The following is a 20,299-nucleotide window of genomic DNA, read 5'->3' as shown; positions in this document are numbered from 1 at the left end:
AAAATGAAATGAAGTTTTCAGAAATATGTACTTTTTAACAGAGTAGGTGAGAAAGTCATAGAAAGACAGAAAACAGTAAAGAGAACTCACTTGGGGTGTGCCCTTCTTTCTCATATCTTGTTTTCTGACTCCCACCTCCTTTTCTTTAAAATTTTTTGCTCAGTCTGACAGGTATGAAATCCTTCTACATTTTTTTAGAATATATTTTATTGATTTTTCACAGAGAAGAAGGAAGAGGGACAGAGAGTTAGAAACATCGATGAGAGAGATCGATCAGCTGCCTCCTACACGCCCCTACTGGGGATGTGCCCTCAACCAAGGCACATGCCCTTGACCGGAATCGAACCTGGGACCCTTGAGTCCGCAGGCCGACGCTCTATCCACTGAGCCAAACCGGTTCGGCATCCTTCTACATTTTTATATGCCAACGAGAGGCCTGATGCATGAAAATTCGTGCACTGGGTGGGTCCCTCAGCCCAGCCTGCACCCTCTCACAGTCTTTGAGTCCTCAGGGGATGTCCTACTGATGGCTTAGGCCCACTCCCCATGCGGGAGGTGACCTGACGGACTGATCAGGGGATGGTGCCGCCCCTTCCCCCCCCATTGCCATTCCCTCCCTCTGCCCACTGGCACACACCTTGGCTGGCTTGGCACCACCTGCTCACCAGCCCCGCCCCCTGCTGACTGGTCATTCTGCCATTTGGTCAATTTGCATATTACACTTTTATTATATAGGATTCCCATAGCTTCTGCTTCTTACTAGCAATTAGAAAGAGTTCAAGCCAGCATACACACTGGTTATTGTGCCACACACACCAGAAAATCTCTAGGAAAACATTCAGAAGTCTCTCCAAATTGTCACTGACAGTGTCATAGTGGGGGAAACAAGGGAGCCATGTCTTAGGGTTACTTAAACTGGGCATCTTTGAATCAAAATAACTTCTTAACAGTTTTACTAGCCTATTCTCACCCACCTCCTTTCAAAAATATATAAAATTCATTTCTGGATTCAACATCCAGGTCACTTCATATAAACTTTTGCTCAACTATCACCACCTCAGCACTTTTGCAAAATATGCTATCTAAAATGTCAACCCACACCCTCTATCCCATTTTCTCCTGCTTTACATTCTGAATAGCGGGTCACTACCTGACATTTTACAATATATTTTCTGATTGTTTATTTGTTGTTGTTTTTTCTGCCTGGAATGTATGCACCATGTTTGATTGACCACTGTCCCCCCAATGCCTAGAACAGTACCCCATGCATGATAGGATCTCAATAAATATTTATTGAATTAATTAAATACCAGTGAAAACAAGCCAAACCACATGGTGCTGGCAGAAGTATGCTGACATGCTACTTTCTGATGTCATTTATTTCTCAGATAATTCTGCCTAAAGGAAACCTTTTCGGGAAGGCAATCTCTAATCCAAGTTTATTCCACTTCTTTCTTCCATTCTTTGTGTAGTCAGCCCAAAGGATATTAGAGTTCACTTTGCAGAAATGCTCTAGATAGAAATGATAATGTCTCTCAACTTAAAAGGGCTGAGCAGGTTTTGAAAGTGTTTTATGAACTGGAAACCTTTCCATGAGGTATTTCACTACAGCCCCATAAAACCCGACACCCTGCTGGAATCCCATCCTGTTAAATTTGGCTGTTTCCTTCCTCAACTAATGAATTCAATTCATGTTTTCATTTAAGTTCGTACCCAGATACAAATCAGTGTCACCGCTACAGGCAACGATTCACAGAATTCCACAGCTGAGGGCTGGAAGGTTTAGAACAAATGCCAAATTCTCCTTTGCACATGAGGGCTCCATGGCGCTGTCTTATGCCCACCTCATTGCCAGGCACCAAGAAGGCAATTGGCTAAGTGGGCTTCCTGCTTCTAACTCAACACAAGCTATCTTCTAAATCCTCTCTGGATTTCCTGTGGTAATCCCCCTTTGTGTCCACTTGAGAAAGAAACAATAATCCTTTTTTTTTTCAAGAGGAAAAGTTCAAGAGCATAAATGTTTTAGGTAGGGATTCAATAAACACTCTGGCAGGAATGAGGAGAGCAACGTAGAGAAGACCCAGTGGTTCTTCCAGGTCAAGTTCAAGATGGATATTCTCAGATGAGGAAAATCGAGCACACTCAGTACTCTGAGGGACTCCCTCTGCCTTAAGCTGATACACCAGATAACTAAACTCTAACATCTACTCAATGGCTATTTTTAAAAGTGCCATTATTAATAAATGATTGTTATGGCAACAAAGATGATAACACTGACAGCGAGGGCATCCGTGAAGTGAATGAAGTTTTCTCTGCCTGTGGGGAATTCGTCCTGATTTGCATGGACTTTATGGCTTCCTGCCGGCAAACACCTGGAGACTCTCTCCTAGAGGAACCGCTGAGTGTCAGGACAGTGCCATCAGACTATGTCTTCATTAAGGCACTTCAGCCAGCTCTTCCCTCCCAAGCCAAGTTCTCAGACTACTAAGAGATCACACTGGTTTGGAGGAGAAAAGGTTGGAAAATAAAAGGGTAGTTAAAATAAAGTTTGAAAAATTGTATTTGTCTTCATGTTCAAGAAAGCAAGCTATTTCTCTCTCTCTCTCTCTCTCTCTCTCTCTCTCTCTCACACACACACACACACACACACACACACACACACACACACACACTTACATTTTAGTTGCCTTTTTGCCCGGCTGTACATTTGTAACTTTGAACTTCCCTAATCATAGTATTCAAACCATAGTACTAGGAACCCCAAATATTTTTATTAATAGTCCCATTACTTTTCTTGATGCCAGGAGAGGTGGATAACTAAGTCCAGCCTGAGCTGATGTTGACCGACCCCTCTGAGATCTGCCCGTGGGACTCTTCCAGTTCATAAAGGCCTACACTCTGGTGTGAGCCACATTTTCTTTGTGTGCGACATGTAAATGCTTCGTGATGATTGACAAGACTTGCTCTATTCAGAAACATGGTTATTTTTTCTACTCTCCCTTTAGGAAATTCTTCTAAACTCTAATTTGGCCCAACTACTTAGAGATCTGTATGCCACATTTTGGTATAAAAATGACATGTTTTCTAAATTGTACCGTAACAGGCTAAAATATATTATGAACACTTGCATGTGATATGATATGATAGCTTTATACCTGTGTGATTTATTCATTAATCAATTAATATGTTAATTCAACAATTATTTTATTGAACATCTACTAATTTCAGGCATTGCACTAAAAGCTGGAAATTGTAAGACAGCATAAATAATACAAGTTCTTTGATGTTTATTAAAAATATGTGGCTAATCTGGGAAATAACCACTCATTAAATAAACTGGACACAATGCAGGAGAAAAAATGTATAAAAAAGCTACTTCAGACATTTAGTTTAAGACATATTCTCTACATTACAGGTTCTATTTTGCTTATTCAAATGATTCTTGGAATTGTGAATGGTTATATTTTATGTTGTCATGTCTCAACCCAACATTCAGGAAGTGGCCTTATTTCTTAAAAGTGGGTTTTATCCGGAGCTTTGATCAGTGTGCCTGTCACAAGAAACTCTCTTTAAGTCCAAGAATGAAAACTATTGTCTGCATTACCAATGTCACACCTACGGATGCCTTGGATTTTGCCTTGGGACATTGAGAGGTATACCTTCACAACCTGGGGCTTCAACTGAATAAACTGAATGAACGGTTCAGATTGCAGCAAAAATGGGAAAATAATTAATCACCCTATGAAGAGCTACTACAGAAACTACAGAATTTTCTTCTGCAACCAACAGGAAGCAGGGCCGGCCAGACTGTTAAGATATGCACACAGTGATTTCAAGAAAGAAGATGAGAGAGAAGAGGGAAGGCTAGGATGGGAGTTAGTAAGAGCTGTGAGGGAAACTGAACAAAGGGGAAAATGGCTGATGCCAGTTGTCAGTAGAAAAGGAGGTGCCGCTCCTACAGACCTAGCAGAGGTCAATAAATCACCACCCTTATCTTGCAAACAGAGCCGGTGACTTCAAAAATTAGCTCATTTATTCTGCACAATTAAATTTATTGAAGTGTGACAGAAAAGTTTAGCAGGTGGTGAAGCATAAAGCTAGCAACAGCCGAGCAGAGCATCTGAGTGAATGACACAATTAGTTGATTTTCATTTTATTTATCAATATAATTATTGAATTGTATTTATCCCCTTTCACAGATTTCTACAATTATTACCGCTCGTGTCTCTAGGGAAAGAATTAGTTCAAATTTTCAGTCTAGGTTAATGTGATTATGGAGCTGCTAATAAAAGGAAAGTTCTTTAACATGCTACACAATCTTGTATTCCATGTCACTCCCAGCACTGGGCTTAGAAATCCAAGCCCTTTTCATGTGAATGTGGTAAATTGAATTTAAATTTGTGGTTGGGGACTGAGCTGGGGTGGCCAATGCCCTCCCTCCTCTATGGGACTGTAAAGCCTAGAGATTTGTCCTGTATTTAAAATGGGGGACTTAAGCCATTTTATAAATGATGAAAAAGAGACTCTGGAAGTATTTTCTGGCCTTAATGAAATTTGGAAAAGAAAGAAGACGAGGTAATAGGAATGCTTGCTTTTTTTTTTAATTTTACCCTTTTCAGTACCTGGCATTCTATTGTGTCTCTGTGAAAGCCTTACTATTGTGTTTTATCTGGAGCCTGTCAAAAAGAACAAATAAAAGTTGGTAAGACAGTATTCATGTTGCAGAGGGGGATGGAGGGCAGCCTGCCACACAATTTCTGGGAGCCTAGTTTATCCTCCTGAAGCTGCAGCATATGAATACACCAGCTGTCTGGGTCTCAGTCGTCTTCTCCCAATGAATCAAAAGATGTATGGGTGCCGAAGTACACACTTCGGAGAGGTCTGAAAAATGACCCACTTCCTGCATGGAACTCAATCTTGTTCATCACCCAGGTCTTTCAGTTAAATGTGTGCTAGCTTTGGCATCTGAGAGAGCCTCAGTTTCTCTGTTATGGTGGAGTGAAGGTATCTCAAATTCAAATTTTAACAAACCCAACATAGTACTTAGTTCCAAAGAAATCTATTGAAACAGTGATTTTCAAGCTTAGAATCTATAAGGATTATGGGAGCTCGTCAAAATGAAGATTCTCGGGTCTCATCTCCAGAAGAGGAATTTGGGGTGCATTTTACAATGAATACTCTAGGAGATTCCTTTGGCCGTGGCCTTGGAACCAACTTCAAGAAGTATTAAAAGTGCTAAAGTAAATTATGTGCTTGAATAGTGGGAGCTCTTTCAAAGATAAGCAGTACAGTTAACCATAAAACCCAGAGAACTTCTGATTCACTAAATTCTGACCCTAAGGTAGGCATCTAACATGTAACAGAAGGATTATCCACGTGTTACAATTTGTCCAGTTATTATTAATGTTTGATAGTTCTCATAGTAAGGACCTAACATCTATTGCATGTTCTTCATAACCTAAAATAATTCTGTATTCCTCTTTTTCTTAACTCTCACCTTTAGTCTACCAGCAAGACCTGACTCTTCTGTGTTCAAAATAAATCTCAAAACCATCTACTTCTTTCCGTGTCCACCAGTTTAAGTTCTTTATGCCTCACCCTGGAGGCCAGTGAGGCTGGAGCAGAGTGGAGGGAGGGAGCTGGAGGTTCATATCTGTGAGGCAGCCAAAGACCAGGTCATTTTGGGCCTTGTGAGGCTTTGACTTTGGATTTTATTTCAAAAGGGATGGGAAGTCACTAGAGTGTTGAGATTCATTCTGACAGCTAAGTGGAGTATAGGCTGTTTAATGTGTATAAAAATGAATCCAGTGTGAAATTAAATTCTGAAGTCACAGGACAATATTTTAGAAAGATGCCCCAGCCCATTGTGGATTGCAAAATAAACAGAAATCTAGAGGGAGTGAGCCAGAAGTTCCTTCTTCTATTACCCATTCTCTCGCAATTCGTGAACTACTTTTGACAGAATTCTACCTAATCTTTATGCTCTTATAACACACTTTTTAGATAAAGCCTTTGAATTATAGTTCTAATGGTCACAAAGATTTACCTTTTTGCTCCCTGTATTTTTGAGAGATGCTAGCAATGAGCTGCATAATTAAATAAGATAGAAAAACACATAATTTGTGGAGGATATTGAGTTACCTCCACAGAGCATGAGGTAGACATCTATCATTCATAAACTTCTACCATACAACTACCAAGGCAGAGGTTTTCATTAGTGTCAGGCTACTCACTTTCTAGCCCACCATGTTTTAAACTGGGGAGCAGATAAGGGAGAGAGAAGTATAGAATATTCATGGGTGATCATGAATGATGATGATTGGACCTCATCATAAGAGAACAGGGGTTAAAATTATGCACAAGTGGATAAGTATGTTTCCTCTACAGTAAAATAGAAAAGGTCAAATCAAGTTAAAAGGTAAGAAGGAGATATGAAGTTTACAATTTTTTTTAGTGACTGTTTTACCCATGACCCAGAGCTCTATGTCAATTTACATGTGTGCACAAATTTCAAACACAGCTTTCAAGCTGTACATGAACAAGTTAAATGAACCCTAGCAGACCCATTTTTAATGTAGCATTTTCCTGAAATTTTTGCTTCTGTGGCAGATACTTTAGACCTTGAAATTGTTCTTGGTTAAGTTCCAATTCAAACTCTCATAATAATAACACCCAACACCAAATGTATATGTTGAAATTTCCAAGAAATTGGCATGTTCCTTTGAGTTGGGTTTCCCGAAAATCTCTCGTGGATTTTAATGCATGGATTGTAAATGAACCAGCTTTTGCACTTCGTTAGGACAATTGAAGCACAAATCTTTATAGGCTTCTTAAATTCCCTTAATTTCTCTCTCTCTCTCTCTCTCTCTCTCTCTCTCTCTCTCTCTCTCTCTCTTCCTCTCTCTCTCTCTCTCATATTTTTTTTATCAATGCTCCTTCCTCCATGCCAGATCACCTTGCCAGTACTGACTTTTAATAAAATGATCAACTTCTGGAGAAGTCATGGAGGAGCCAGATGACACAGCCCAAAAGACATAGAGTTAGCTCCTCAAGGGGTGAAAACTGGCCAATTAGAAATGGGAGATTGGTGGGAGCTGGAAAAATAACTTTCCCCTTCTTTTTCTACCCTATGGGTTACTCTGGGGTGAAGTTTCTTCTTATAAACCTTCTGCAGAATCCCCATGTACAGAATGAACAATCTCAAGTGACCTGCTATGTCTTGTTATAAAATAGAAATACATTGGTATTTCATCTTGCCTTATTTTCCTTATGTTTTGCCCTCACACTTCACTGTCCTGGACTTGTACCTCCAAGGAAAGTGTCAGCACCAATTCCTTGTTTCAGGATCTGCCTTCTAGAGGACTCAGGATAAGATGGATGTTTTCTGTAGATGGTAGGAGGAAGGCAGCTTAACACAATCATTAAGATTCTCAGCCCTGGGTGAGCTTTAGAATGATTCTTTTTTAATAATACCAGCCCTCGCACCACCCCTCTGCCTAAGCCAACCTAAGACCTAGTAAGTACCAATGTTGGGAAAATCACAGATTTTAAAATCTCCTCCAGTGATTCTGATGCGATCATAAATTGCTTTCAGTGTAGAGAACCAATACTACTCTGCCCTCTGACAAATTAAAAAAAAAAGGAATGGGGATCTAAGAGGCCAGGAAATGTTACATTCTTTCCCCATTGCAGGAAGCCACCACTTGCCAATACTGTCAGTGCACCAAGGAACGCTGAAGGCCGATGGACCTTGGGCTTGAGCAGGGCTGACGCTGAGCACCTCATCTGTTGAGATAGTGGTGGCTCAAGGCAATTCCCTAACCTGTTTACCAAACTGTACCTTTGATATGCCTGTATGCATTGCTAAAGGGAAAATGTGTATAACTAGCGGACCAGGCCAGAAGTTGGTGTGCCTCTTCAAGAAAGAGGCTCCACCTGGCCCCCAATGCCTTCTAAATTCATATTTCTTGTATAGCATTTTCATTTGTGCGTCAGCCCCTCCTTCAGATCCTGAATCCCACCACAAAGGTTGCGGCACACCATTAGAACAGGCTATAGAAGATAGATTGAAATGCAAATATATCTAAGAAAATAACATAAACCCTTAACAGAGTAGTGTATTATATCATGTCAAAATGTAATAAAACTAAAAAAAAATTAATTTCATTTGCCAATCTGACTAGAGAAACCCTAAGATCTTACTGCCTTAATATCACTAACATAGTTAATAACAGACATGGAACTAGAACCTACCTCACTATCTTTCAGGCTAGTTTTTCACTCCACTCCCCACTATGATGACAAGGATGGGACAAGAGATGAGTTGCTGCAAAGGCTTGAGTGTAAGAAGAGGATAAGGGCAGGATGGAGAAAGCTAGCAGCAAATAGAAAGTGAGACCCCTCCAAAGCTGTACTCCATCAACTTCATCTTTGGTTCTGGAGTTGGCTTGGACCTCTTCTTGGTTGGACCACTGATAGTCACATCCTTGGGCCTAATTAGACCTCTGATAGGGAGAGAAAGTCTGAAAAACCACAAACCTTTAGTTCTGTCTATCCCAGATTCTAGGGACCCAGGAGGAAAAAAATTGAGTAATTTTCATGTGGCTGGGTTTCTTCTTTTGTGAACTGTAGAACAAAAACTGGAACTTTGATACAATAGTTTTCACTAAGAACAAAATCTGGCATTACAGAGATTTATTTGGAGATTAATATGAAATATTTTCACAGAGTTCATCTTATTAACAAGACACCACTAGGATACATGGCTATCTACTTGAGAGTATTAAAAGAAATATCTTGAGTATTAGGAAACAGAATGGAATTACTATACATATGATTGTGTGACTATTATGCCACACATATTGTTCTAAAGCATTTCATGTGCCTTCAATCATTTAAACACTGACACAATCCTATGAAGAAGGTATGACTTTGACAACTTCAGCTATACACCAAATGGTATAATTAAGTAAATTCCTTAATTTAAAAATCTAGAAAAAGAGGTTCTTTGTTCTTTGCTGACTTCACATAGAGAGTAGCTTTGCTCCTCAAGTAGAAAAAGAAACATGTTTGGGGAACATACAACATTTTTGAAGTCATTTTTAAAATCTCTTTTCTTTGGCCAACTATAATGCCAAACCATAAATGGCTGTTATCCTTGTCCAGCTAAAATTAGCTTTGTTTCAGTCTTTTCATGAAAAAGCTGTTAGACATTAATTAGGATAAGAAAGTAGGATACCTAAAACTGAAGAAGATAATTCTTCCTCCACCAATAATCTGTGCCAGAGATATAACATGCCCACCATGCCAAGGAATATAAATCACACAGAGTTCCTGGAGTATAGTTCTGAAGCACATGTTCCACTATAAATCAGTCCTTTCTGGGTGAAGGGCTTTCTCCATCATCAGTTTTATTCTCTTTTCTATAGAATCAATTACAATTAGCTATCACTTCCTCTGATTAAAATGTTCTGGCTCTCTTTTCAGTGGTCAATTCCCCAATATTGTTTACCCAAACAAAATATACCAACAAATATAAAAATGAATAATTTTGTGCATTTTATTCAAACGTTACTAGTATAAACAACGAAAGCTTGAGATGAATCTTGTATGTGATAGAAGTCAGTCCTTCCACTTCCAAAAAGATAAACAGCTCTGTCACTATAAGTGTCAGTGAGCTATTAACACTCTGCTTTCTCCTGTGGACATTTTAGGGATTTCTAATATTCACCCAGAACCCCAGGTGGGAATAAAACTGCAAAGAGGAGACCTTGTAAAGGATTGAGAATGGAAACAACACATACTAAAATTATCAGTCTAATTTTAGGCAGAAAGGAAGGGAGGGAGAAGGGTGTATGGAAGGAAGGAAGGAAAAAAGAATGGAAAGAAGGAAAGGAGGAAGTAATCCAGAAAGGAACAGAGGGAAGGAGGGAAAAGGGAAGGAAGAATCAAAAAGAAAAAATGTTTTGCTAGGTTTTTTTTTTGTAGCAAGATATACACAAGGTAAGCCAGGTAACAAGTTGAAATTAATTGAGTAAGTTTGAAGGTAAGACTATGTGACAGATCCAGAGAATTCTGTGATATCCACTGACCATCACATTAGTCTGATTCAGAATATAAATATTTTGGCTTAAAAAGTAGTGGGAGGAGTGGTGAGAATTGGAAGCAGGTATGGCTGAGAGGAGGTAAGGTGCAAACGACTGATGGGGAGGAGAGGTGGAGAAGGAGAGAGCTCAGAGGAAAAAGCCAGGGTTGAGTAGGGAGAGGGCCTACAAAGGGAGTAAAAAGTATTCAAACTAAGAAAATAATTTCTTAGAAGCTTAGCAGTATTTTGGGTCTGATAAGTAGCAACAGTGATTATTTATTATTGTTGATTCAAGACTTCATAAACTCTCTAAAACCATAATCAGGGTTTTGTCTGTCTCTTGAAATCTCTCTCCAAAAATATAACTAGTTACTTATTTAATGATGATCAATGTATTATTATGGTTTAAGGATATGTTGTGGTATCACAAACTATTAAACAATACACATTTTTTTCCTATGGCATTACTAAGGAAATTACCTCATCAAGTTTATATTTTTCATAATAATAATTTTAACATTATTTTATGGGCATTGGCACCTAACTTTTTTTATTTAAGTCTTCCTGAATGATGATAGTAGTTACTGACAGGTGTCTGGCATTCCTCTCATCCTGGTCTTCAGCTTATTCCCAGTCAACAAAATCTGATTTTCTCAATAAAATCCCATCATATATGAACATATAATTTTCACAATTTCCCACATAAAACACCAGATACTGGAATAAGGTGTTTTGGAAACTCCAACATCATCACCAACTCAGCACTTTACACCTTTATCTTTTTTAAAGAATCTACAGTTAACATTCTCACACACAATTTTCTCTACACTTATTTAGAATTGGTAAGAAAATGTTGTTGTCCATCATCTTAAACATAAAACTTAAACTCATCCAAACACATATATTTATTTTAATTGTTCTGTAATAGTATATGCTTTGCTCATAAATAAATTTCAAGATTAATCTATTTAGCAGGTTTTTGAGAATCTGGTCATTCTAGCATTCTGTTTTTGCACATTCTGTGTAATTATTACAAGAAACAGAGTAAAGCAGACACCACATTTAATACTTAATGAAAGAAAAATAAATTTAAAATATGAAAATTAGTTTCTATATTATCAGTATGAAATACATGACAATATTAAAATTTTTATCAAGTCCTACTCACTATGAAAATCTAAATTTTTTTCTTATAACTGTTTAAGCCACTGCTTTTAACCCAAATGTACATGGCCTTAGTTTTATTTTCATGCTTACTATAAATTTGTCCAGCACTTTGTAACCATTGATAAATGCTAATGAATTGAATTGTGTGATAGCTATTTTGAAATAAGAATGATGTCCTGTACTATGTTATTTTCTCTTTATAAAACAAATTGTTTTGCCCATATTACAGCAAATAAAATAAACAGAATTACAAAGTGACTTGCCAAAGGTCACAAGCCCAGTAAATGTCAGACCAGGATGACATCCCTCACCCAAGTAGCATCCTTTCCTCTACAGAACAGCTAGCTCCTTTCGGGTACTGAAAATGCACATACTAGTAGATACTGGTTCCTACCTTCAGGGATCTTATGTCTCGACTGAGTCATAAGACTGTTTAATTTAGGCCAAGTCACTTTATCCCTTTCTCTTCCCATTCTCTTCTGTACCTGCCTTCATATTAAGGTGAAAAATAATAGCCAAACTCGGGAAATGACTCACAACCTTTCAAGCAAATTGACCTGTTAAAAGAGTTAGTTCATATGCATTACTTTAGAAGTAGAGTAATTGGATTTATGCTTTTATACTCCTCAGCCAACAATAGATTAAAAATGGCTGTGTCATTTCTAAAACTTCCAACCTTAAAATAAGTAATATTCTTTTGTTCAAAGTCACTTTCAGGTAAACTCCAAACAGATAAATAAATATAAATTCGAATTTGAGCTTTTGCAGGATTCTTTGTACTATTTTCCTTGAAAGGTCAGTTTTATCTTTTTTCACATGTAACATTACCTAGTGAAGAAATTTATCAAAATTTAAAATTGGCACAAGTCTACTAGGCTTACAGAAATATTTTCATTTAAATTTACTTAACAATTTCTGAGTTAAAACATTATTTCCTGGAGATTACAAATGGCTTCTTTGCCTTAGGAAAACATGATATAAATCTGTACTCTTACTTCTTTCCAGACAATATAAAGTCCTAAGAACATATTAATCCCATTTATCCACCTCCAGTCATATATGCTATTGCTATTATGTATTTTATTTCCAGATTTTAAAATCCCACAAGATATTATTAGTCTTACATAGGCAATACCAATTCAGATTTAGCTGCATTCTTACCTTTTCTGTTTCTCTCCATTCCTTCTTATCTATCTATCTATCATCTATCTATCATCTATCTATCTATCTATCTATCTATCTATCTATCTATCTATCTACCATCTATCTATCATCTATCTATCTATCTATCTATCTATCTATCTATCCATCTATCTTCTATCTGTATTGGCATATATTTGTTAGATTTCATTGTGATAAGACACCGTGAGATCTATCCTCTTTACAAATTTTAAGTGTACAGTAACTGCATTACTGTTGACTATCTATAAACGTTGTACAGCAGACTTCCAGAGCTTATTCATCTTACTTAATGGAAACTTTATGCTATTGATGAAAAACTCCATTTCCCCTCCCCTCCCAGCCCTTGTAATCACCTTTCCAGTCTTTGATATTATGAATTTGACTATTTTAGATACCTTAAGTAAGTGAAATAATTCAGTACTTGCCTTGCTGTGTCTGGATTATTTCACTTAGTATAATATCCACAAGATCCAGCCATATTGTTGCAAAGTGCAGAATTTTGGGGGGAGGCTGAATAGTATTTCACTGTACGTGTGCACCATATTTGCTGTATTTATTCATCTGCCAGTGGACATTTAAGTTGTTGTCACATGCGGGCTATTGTGAATAATTTTACAATGAACATAAGCGTGCTAATTATATTTCTTTGAGATCCTGATTTCAATTCTTTTGTATAAATACCAAGAAGTAGTATTGCTGGACCACAGGATAGTTCTAATTTTAGTTTTTTGAGGAATCTCCATGATGCTCTCCATAGTGAGAACTACATTCCTTTTGAAACCCAAGTTTCTTCTAGGATCTCTTTATTTCTTTCTAAAAAGTGTTCTTTAGAATTTCCATTAAGTATCTTTTAGTGAAAAGGTCTTACCATTTTGAAGAGACCCTGATAATGTCTTTATTATTATTTTCAGTTTTAAAAGATATTTTCATGGATATGGAATTTTAGATTGAGAATTGTTTTTCTCATTAGTTTGATGCTATATTCCTTTGTATCCCTGCTTTCATTGTTTCTTTAGAGAAGGCAACTGTCAGGATAATTGTTGCTTCAATGAAGGTGATTTCCACCCCTCTGTCTGCCTTTGAGGTTCTCTATGATTTTGGTTTCAGTAGTTTTGTTTTGATGCTCTGGGTGTGATGTTCTTTATAATTCCATTACTGGAGTTTATAAATTCTTAAAAATTTGGGGCTTAATATATTTTATTGGCTTTGGAAAATTCTCACCCATTGTCTCTTGTATTATTGCTTCTAACGCATATTCCTTCCCTTCCCCCCCCCCCCCACTCTAGTACTGAGGTTACATGTATTTTAGGCTTTTTCACTGTTTCCTCCCTTTTTCTTATACTCCACCTTCATTCTCTTCTTACTTCACTCTGGATTTTTTTCCCTGTCATATTTTCTAGGATACTATTTCTCTCCTCCTTCAATACATCGTCATTAAATTACATGTGTCATTGTTTTTAAAGTACTAGCATTATGTTCAATTTCTCTTTTCAAATATTTTCTAGGGTCCTACAGAAATCCTTAATCTAAACTTTGAACATATTAAGCATAGATATCTTAAAATTCCTGTCTAAAAACTGTATTATCTAGATGCTCTCTAGGTATTTTTCTACTTTCTGTTTTTTCTCTTGATATTCAACCTCAATCATGTTTTCTGGTGTCCTTGTATTTCTGGTAATTTTAAATTGACTGCATGACATTGTACTCTTATAAAAAACAGAGATGCCAGAACCGGTTTGGTTCAGTGGATAGAGCGTTGGCCTGCAGACTCAAGGGTCCCGGGTTCGATTCCGGTCAAGGACATGTGCCTTGATTGCGGGCACATCCCCAGTGGGGGGTGTGCGGGAGGCGGCTGATCGATGTTTCTCTCTCATCGATGTTTCTGGCTCTCTATCCCTCTCCCTTCCTCTCTGTAAAAAGTCAATAAAATATATTTAAAACAAAACAAAACAAAACAAAAAAACAGAGACAACTTGAAACCTAGAATCATAGTTTCCTTTACAGGCAATTTTTATTTCCTTTCTGTATGCAGAGAGGAATATTTATTTATAGCACTCTGCTTTCCTTGGTGAGCTTGTGACTTCAGTTTGTCTTTCCAGATCTGCAAGTCATCAAAAATTCACTTAAGCTTCCTAGACTTTCCACCAGTAAATTTTGGAATAGGTAGGTGCCTTTGGGCACATAAGAAAAGACAGTGTATAGAAATGATCTTTGAGAGGGATGAGTTGGATTTAGCCCATGATAGCAAACATGCCTATCCATGGATGTTACCAGCTGACCCATCCAGTACATTAAACTGAGCTGAATGGTGAATGTCTTTCCTTGCTGAAGTGAACTTGTAAATTCTGGAAAAAGAGATCACTTCCTCAAATGTGCAGATTCCAACAAGGATACAAGGATCATGAAGAATTGGGTACACTTAACAGCACCAAAGGAAACTAATAAAGTTCCTGGAACTGATCCTAAAGAAATGCAAATCTATGCACAATTTAGAATGATCCCCTTAAAGAAGTTCAGCAAACTACAAGAATACACAGATAGATGACTAAGTGAAATTAGGAAAACAATGCATGAACAAATGAGAAATTCAATAACAACAAAAAAAATAGAAATCATTGAGAGGAAAAAGACTAAACAGAAACTCTACAGCTAAAAATACAATGACTGAACTAAAGAGTTAAGTAGAGAGTATTTGTATTTTATACATCTGACAAAGAACTTGTATCAAGTATATATAAAGAACAATTACAATTCAACAATAATACAAACAACTCAGTTAAAAACAGGTATAAGATTTGAACAGATCTTTCACCAAAGAAGACATTTGAGTTGCTAATAAGCACATGAAAGATGTTCAATATTATTAATCATTGAAAAAATGCTAATTAAAACCACAACTAGATATCATTTTATACCTACTAGTTAGCCATAATCAAAAATACAGACTAATAAATGTTGGCCAAAATGCGGAGGAATGGGAATGCTGATACATTGTTAATAGGAATATACAAAGGTATAGCCACTTTGGAAACAGTTTGGCAGTTTCTTATAAAGTTAAACATAATTTTACTATAAAATTACCAAAGACTTGTATATAAATGTTTACAGCAGTGCTATTCATAATAGCAAAAAAGTAGGAATAATATAAATGTCCAACAACTACTGAATGAATAAACAAAATATTACTGAATACTATTTAGTAATAACAAGGACTAAATTACAGATGTGTATAATACCATAGGATAATCTCCAAAACATTATGCTAAGTGAAAATAGCTGGACATAAACAGACTACTTTTACATGAATCTATTCACATGAAATGTCCAGAAAAAGCAAATCTATACAGACAGAAAGCAGATTAGCGGTTGCCTAGGACATGAGTGGGAGAAGGGATTGGAGGCAAACAGGTAGAATGGATCACATTGGGTGATGAAAATATTCTAAAATTCATTTTGGGGATGGTTTCACAACTCTGTAAATTTACTATATATCAACTAATTATACCCTTAACATGAGTACATTTTGTAGTATGAAAATTATGCCTCAATAAAGCTATTGTTGTGTTCACTCTGCAGACATGAATGGATCCCTTTCCAAAACTGTGTTTAGATTTTGAGACTGATGATGCTACACACACACCATGGATATGAAAAGGTTTATGACTCTCATAAGAAGGCTTTCTGGAGATAGCAAGGCAACCTTCCAAAGTTGGTCAGAAAATTGCCTAGAAGGCAGAGAAAAAGATTCCTTTGGGATTTTTATTGTGGTTAGGTGGTGGGACTAGGGCAGAGATGGCGAATCTATGACACGCGTGTCGGAGGTGACACGCAAACTCATTTTTTTGGTTGATTTTTCTTTTTTACATGGCATTTAAATATATAAAATAAATATCAAAAATATAAGTCTTTGTTTTACTATGGTTGCAAATATCAAAAAATTTCTATATGTGACACGGCACCAGAGTTAAGTTAGGGTTTTTCAAAATGCTGACATGCCGAGCTCAAAAGGTTCGCTATCACTGGACTAGGGTAACGGTGTTCTTTCAAGTCAGATCAGACTTGTGTGATCTGAAAATTCCACAGGTTCCAGAGGGGAGAGGAGTTGGGGGACTGGGTGCAAAAGGTGAAGGGATTGAGAAGTACAGTTTGGTTGTTACTGAATAGTCAATAGTAAAGTACAGCATAATGAATATAGTCAATAATATTATAATAACTATGTAGAGTGCCAGATGGGTACTAGAAATATCAAGGCAACACTCCGTAAAGTGTATGATTATCTAACCACTACGCTGTATATCTGAAACTAATACAAAATAGTATTGAATGTAAAAAATAAAATAAAATAAATTTTGAATATAAGGATAAGCAAAATTTCACCCAAATAAAAACAGTTTTGCTTTTTGGTTTAAAAAGAAAGAAAGAAAATCCCACAGGTACCAAAGAAGGAAGCATATGGGATTTCTTATCAGTTTTTACAGATGTGAGTCAGAAGGAAATGAAAGAGGGATGTGGCTTAAGAGCTGTCAGTAGTCAAGCATCAAAAATTTGAGTCAGATTCTTTATTAGGGTTGCTCAAAAATTCTTTTTCCCTAGAAAGTCTTTAGTAATCCCTTGTCATACATTGCCTAAGCATATCACAGTAAACTCTGACTTTGCACTTATTAAACCTCATTGTCTATTTATTCTGTCCTTCATTAGATGGTGAGCTGCTTGTGTGATTTTTAAAGCCTTGATATCTTTCTAATATTAGGAATATGACACACACCATAATTGTTGAAAATAAGTGACAGATAGTGTGAAATGAACAAAGGAGAGAAAAAGAGAAGGGGGGAAAGACAGGTCCCTACGGAAAATTTTCCCCCAAAGTGTGTTCCCCTTATTCTCTTCCTCAAGCTAAAGGATTTGCTTCTTCTTAATACAAAAAAATCCTATCTAATAAAAGACAAAAAGGGTAATAAATAAAGTTTGTATTTTCCCATTGGCTAATCAGGGTGATATGCAAATTAACCGCCAACCAAGATGGCGGCCGGCAGCCACGCAGCTGAAGCGAGCAGGAGGCTTGCTTGCTCCAATGATGGAGGAAGCCAAGGTTCCCCGCCTGCCGCGGCCCGGCTCTGAGCTCCAAAAGCAACAAAGTTTCCATTATAGAAGCTAAACAAACCCCAGATACCTGCTTTCAGCAGGCCATGGCCTCAGAGCTGGAACGAGTAGGAGCTGGCTCTCAGCTCCAGTGACAGCAGAAAAGTTTCAATTATAGAAGGTAAATAAATCCCAGAATAAATCAAAAAAGAAAAAAAAGGAGAGGCTGGGAGCTTCAGTCACCTGCCAGCCTGAAAACGGCCCTCAGCCCCTCATCCAGGCTGGCCAGGCACCCCAGTGGGGACCCTCACCTGGAAGGGGGTGTGAACAGCTGCAAACAGCAATCATCCCCTCACTCAGGCTGGCCAGGCACCCAAGCGGGACCCAACCCTGATCCGGGACACCCTTCAGGGAAAACCAGCTGGCCCCCACACATGCATCAGGCCTCTATCCTATATTGTAAAAGGGTAATATGCAAACTGACCCTAACAGCAGAAAGACTGGGAATGACTGGTCACTATGACACACACTGACCACCAGGGAGCAGATGCTCAATGCAGGAGCTGCCCTCTGGTGGTCAGTGCACTCCCACATGGGGGAGCTCTGCTCAGCCACAAGCCAGGCTGATGGCTGCCAGTACAGCGGTGGTGGTGGGAGCCTCTCCTGCCTCGTCAGCAGCACTAAGGATGTCTGACTGCAGCTTAGGTCTGCTCCCCACTGGCAAGTGGACATCCCTGAGGGCTGCCGGGCTGCCAGAGGGATGTCTGATTGCCATCTTAGGCCCAATCCCTTGGGAAGCAGGCCTAAGCCAGCAGGTGGTCATCCCCGGAGCAGTCCCAAACTGTGAGAGGGCACAGGCCGGGCTGAGGGCCCCCCCCCCCCCCGAGTGCACAAATTTTTGTGCACCGGGCCTCTAGTAATAATTAAATAGCAAAGTTATTAATATGATTAAAATAAAGTTCATATTTTTCCTTTGTTGCCAAAAAGACAATTTTACATGAACATTATTTTTCTTGACTATACTTATATAAGTTTAATCGTTTATTTTAGTATCCTTATTTCCTGCACTTTTACTTAAACATCTCATGCTCAGAGAAAATTAATCTGATGTTTCTTGGTATATCTTGTTCCTTTTTCTCCAATCTCTTATCTACTAATAAATTCAAAGCTCTGCCATATCATTTTCATCCATTACCTAGTTGAATATAATCTCTCTTTCTTGCCAAAGAAATTTCTAGTTTACACAGTTGTTCTAAAGAAATTATTGATAGCTTATTCTTAAAAGTGATTCATTTTGGATAATAACTTATATAATTATGGTACATCTTACCCATGAATAGATTTTAGGAACTTTTAGATAGGACAACTCCAAGTAACCCTCTAATTTTAAATCAATTGTGTGTAAGTGTGTGTGTTAACAGTATATATATATATATATATATATATATATATATATATAGAGAGAGAGAGAGAGAGAGAGAGAGAGAGAGAGAGATATAGATATATAGATATAGATATAGATATAGATATAGATATAGATATAGATATAGATATAGATATATATCAGCATTTAAATATTTTAGATATACTAGGTCACTCTACATAGAGAGAGAGAGAGACATATAGTCTTAGGTATAAATCATGCCCATCTGGGTAAATCATATAATTTCTTTGAGTCTCAAATTATCTGGAAAGTAGAATTAAAAATCTTTGTCATGTAGAAAACCAAATAATGGCTTATGATTGGAAATTCTTGAAAAACTTTTTAATTTTACACAATTTAAAGATGTTACAGCTATTGGCAGCTCCTAAGTGATGGCTCACATATATAATCAGTTGGGAACATTTCTAACAAAGCAATCAGAGAAGCCATGAATGGGCTTTCAATCACCTAAGTGGAAGGCAGGTTATCTTTAATTCTAAGAGTCTGGGATTATCTGGTTATAAGTGTTCATTGTTTCCTTGTTAGATGCTACCATTGTGCAGCCAGCACACGATGCAGCCTCTCCATAGGAAATTCACCACATAAGAAATTATCCTATCAACATCTACACTAATAAAAGACAAATATGCTAATTCACCGTACCTTCCCTACGCCCAAGCCACGCCCACCAGCCAATCAGAACAACTATATGCAAATTAACCCAAACAAGATGGCAGCCGGCAGCCACAGAGCTGGAGCAAGCAGGAGGCTTGGTTGCCCTGGCGATGGAGGAAGCCAAGCTTCCCACCTGCCCTGGCCAGCTATGGCCTCCACAAAAGGCAACAAAATTTCAATTATAGAAGCTAAATAAATCCCAGATAGCTGCTTCCAGCCAGCCTCCACTGGGAGCTTGGGTGGATGGAGGCTGTGGCCAGCATGCAAACAGCCATCAGCCCCTCACCCAGAATGGCCACACCCTCATGGGGTGAGGGTCCCTGCTGAAGGGCTGTGGCCAGCCTGCAAACAGCCATCAGCCCCTCACCCAAACTGGGCAGGGACCCCAGTAGGACCCTCCACCCTGAAAGGGGTGTGGCCAGCCTGAAAATGGCCCTCAGCCCCTCACCCAGGCTGGCCAGGCACCCAAGCGGGGATCCCTACCCTGAAGGGGCTGTGGGCCAGCCTGCAAACAGCCATCATCCCCTCACCCAGACTGGCCAGGCACCCCAGCAGGGACCCCCACCCTGAAGGGGCTGTGGCCAGCCTGAAAACAGCCATAAGCCCCTCACCTAGGATGGCCACACCCTCATGGGGTGAGGGTCCCCACTGGGGGCCTTGGCCAGCCTGCAAATAGACATCAGCCACTC

This window comes from Myotis lucifugus, unplaced genomic scaffold, assembly GCF_000147115.1.
Source record: "Myotis lucifugus unplaced genomic scaffold, Myoluc2.0 scaffold_122, whole genome shotgun sequence".
NCBI lineage: Eukaryota > Metazoa > Chordata > Mammalia > Chiroptera > Vespertilionidae > Myotis > Myotis lucifugus.
This window is presented reverse-complemented; position numbering follows the sequence as displayed.